Source organism: Corylus avellana, chromosome ca2 (genome assembly GCF_901000735.1).
Source record: "Corylus avellana chromosome ca2, CavTom2PMs-1.0".
NCBI lineage: Eukaryota > Viridiplantae > Streptophyta > Magnoliopsida > Fagales > Betulaceae > Corylus > Corylus avellana.
This window is the reverse complement of record NC_081542.1, coordinates 46,311,749-46,315,423: the sequence shown is the minus strand read 5'-3', so window position 1 is coordinate 46,315,423 and position 3,675 is coordinate 46,311,749. Positions and strand designations below refer to the sequence as shown.

At 35.6% G+C, this 3,675-nt stretch overlaps 1 long non-coding RNA gene across 1 annotated transcript; it reads left to right on the top strand.

Moving 5' to 3' along the window:
* On the top strand, positions 1-1,320 carry LOC132171900 (uncharacterized). Its single transcript, XR_009439092.1, has 3 exons — positions 1-86; positions 689-756; positions 867-1,320. It is a non-coding gene; the product is annotated as an uncharacterized LOC132171900 (long non-coding RNA).
* The last annotated feature ends 2,355 nt before the right edge of the window (positions 1,321-3,675 follow it).

The window sequence follows — 3,675 nt, the reverse complement described above, 5'->3', positions numbered from 1 at the left end:
ATACTGGGCCTTCTCCATGATACTGAAACAAATTATATGAGTGATCCAGGAGTGCAGTATTTGGTGGTGCTCGCCCACGAGAACTGGTGAGTTTTATTTAATTTATAATTTTGAATCTTTGTTGCATCTTCATGCTGTTGTGATATCATTTGTTCTTTGTGCTCTCTCTCTTTATGTGTTTTTGTGTGTGGGTGGAGGAGGGGATATTTATATATGGTTACTAAGGTTACATTGGTACGCAGAATGGCTATTTCATTAGAAAAATGAATAGCTTTGATTAGGAATGGAAAAAAGGTAGAATAGAATAGCCTTGGTGTTAAGCATATGATAGAGATCTAACATTTGAAATAGTTATTCCCTTACGGGAACATGAGAATGGCTATTACAAAGCTATTTCATTCTACGTACGTTTCTTTATTTTCAATAAAAACTATTCATTTTCTTAATGGAATAGTCATTTCGCGTACGGAACACAACCTAAGAGTTCGAAAAGAGAAAAAAAAAAAAAATTATTCCTCTTGTTCTCCTTCCCTTTTACCTCCTCTTACTATTTACTAATCTGGATGGGTACCATTTATTTGTGTTCTCTTTCTTTTTCTTTTATCTATTTTCTATTTTCTATTTTTTTTTCCTTTTTCTCAGTGGCTTCATGTTCCCAGCTTGACAGTATTGCTGATCATCTTCTCAGGCTCTGAAGGAGCGAGGGCTAGACGATGTTGGGATCAACCATGACTTGGTTCAACAATCTGATAGGCAGTAATTTTCTATTCTTTCTCATATTGTCTTATTTGAACTCGCGTAATTGTCTATGCTTTACCATTTAAATTGTAAATTAATTCTTACAGATCACTTATTGTTTTGTGAAGGATTGAACATAATGTTCCCAGGACTGAAAGAGTTCATGGGCATGCAATTCCTGCACATGACAGTGAAAAAACGGAGAATCCTCTTCTTGATCAAAGGACTGGGAAGAGATTTGAGAGGAAAGATCGGCGGCAAGACACTGAGAGAGTTGATATGCAGAGGAGGAACTGGCGTAATGAGAGCCGGAGGAAAAACAGAGAGCCCAAGAAGCAGCAGCAGCAGGTAGAGAGGCCACCTTCACCCGAGACTTGGCGCAAACCTTTTGAGCAGCCAAAACCAGCCTCCCCTGACTCTAGTGGCCTGCGCTATGGGAAAGCAGCTTCAGCCGTTGAGCTGGCTCAAGCATACTCTAGATCAGTCTCACATCCAAAGACAGCCGATCGCTTTTCAGTCCAAAGGGGCCTTCCTAGCCGGACCCAAATGCCGTTTTCACGGCTGATGGTTCCAACCCCAAGACCTCAGATTAATGGTTACTTAATGTTTGAGTGGTTTGGTTGACAATTGATAATCATTGTGGTTAGAAGAATGCGTGGTGATATAGCATTTGGGTATGTGCAAGCTGTGGAAGGACTTAGTTCACCAGTGATGCTTCCTGCACCTGATTCTTTTTTCAGTTTCCTCTGGGAAAATGATTGTCATACAAAAAATAATTACAATATGCTACCCCACGGGTGCCATCTTCTCATTACAACTAGGCTTCTTATTTTTATTCCGTTTGGTTTTCTTTCATTTTCTCCTTTGACAAAACTGTGTTCCCTATCTTTTTAGAGGAGAAAGTGTTCTGTCGTTGGCCTTTTATTTGAGAGTTTAGGGCACTGTAGCATGAGTTTACTACTACTGTATGCATTAATGTAGTAATACCCTCTGGACGATGGATTTAGACCATAAAATGGAGATAAACCTATTCCCTAGAGGACTAATGATCTGGCCTTATCATTCGATAAGAAGGATCTTTTTGTTTTTTCGTTTTTGTCATGGCAGTGAGAGTGGTCGAAGTTAGCTTAATCCAATTATTTATTTATTTATTTTAACTAATGGTTGTCTAAATTATGTTACAAGTGTTAGGATCATACTTAGGTGGTGTTTTGCATTAAAAAAAAAAAAAAAAAAAAAAAATTAGGTACGTATATTGCTTTAGAATGCTTCTAATTTGGTTGGCTAATAATATGTTTGGCAAATCTTAGGAAATGCTCCTTCTTGAAAGAGAAAATGCCAATAGTTGAATGGAGAAAGGAATACTAAAACTATGATTTTGCCAATATCACACACATCATACAAGAAGAACGAACTCGAGATTTGACCATTGCCTTTTGAATTTGCTTTAAAATTGGTGTCCGGCACGAGGTGAAAACGTTTGTTTTTATTTATTTATTTGTTTTTATTTTTTATTTTTTTATTTTTGTAGATATACTTTTCGAAATTAATCTTTATTAATAAGATAGTAATTGGAAATTAAAAAAAAAAAAAAAATTCTTAAGAGATTTACGAATAGATGAGAAATATTAAACAATCCAAATTTTTGTTTCAAAAGTTAGTTCTTAAATAATGTGTCATCATCCTATAAATTTGTGACATACTTCTCAAAATAATAAATCTAATAAGATGGTGACACATCATTTAAGAACTAACTTTTGAAAACAAAATTTAAGATGTATAATCGGGACAGATTCACAGGGAGACAGGGGATGGCCATGGCCTCTCCCCAATTCCCCCAAAAAAAAATTTTAAGTGTTAAAAAAAAAAAATAATAAAATAAAATTTATAGGCCATGGCCCAAAAAAAACTATATATTTTGGTCGCGCCCCATCAGACTTTCTGGATCAGTCCTGTGTAACACTTCTCATTGCTGAACGGTAGCTTCTTGGAATGACAAAGACAAATAGCAAATAGCACTAAGTGTTACTGTTTCCCAATTGCAAATGGTGTTATAGATTTTTTTTTTTTTTTTTTTTTAGTGTTTTAAATATAATAAATATAAGACAAAGTCTGCTAAGACTTCTTAAAAAAGAAAAAGAAAAAAAAAAGGGTCAAACTAAAACTGTTGACGTGTCAAACTAAAACTCCCATCCCATATTCCCATACTCCCGTCCGTAAATCAAGGCTCAGCTTTCAATTAAAAAAAAAAAAAAAAAAAAGTCTATTAAAAGTCTCAGTCTCTCAGACAGTCAGACGTGTCCGATTCGTACGTTTTGAATTAGTAAATGGTCGTCTTCAACCTCTATCTTCTTCAAGCTGGTGTTCTGGTTTGACCTAATCAAGAAACTGCCTGGAACAGTAACAAAACATAGGCGTGACTCTTGAAGCCTAGTCCTCTTGAAAAGAATTTGCCTCCTAATGAGTATTTTGAGGGTGGGCAACTAGGACTTCCTAAAAAATTCTTCCATGGGTAAGGGGGACTTTTGGGAGGTGAGGGGGGGCACTTGACCCCTCTCGACCCCTCCCTCCGCCCCTGCTCATTTGTTTGTTTGCTTATTTTCGTGAGATAAAATTCTTCAAATTTTGACTATTATAGAATACTAGTTTTATATTCGGACTTTTACATGCATACATATATTCCAACTAAAATTAGTTTTAGAACTTTCGTTGTTTTGTTCCAAAGTTTCTGTAGAACTTTTTCCTTCCAAATATGTTTAGACAAGAAGAGACAAAAATTTGTAAATAAGGCATTATAGAAATACAAAGTGACATCAAAATACTGGTAGCTAGGCTGTAAACTAGAAGGTGGAAGAAAGACAATCAGAGCTCAAAGAAGAAAAAAGAAGTGCAAAATCAGTAGACTTTGCATTTTGTTAACAAAATTTTGTTTGTTAT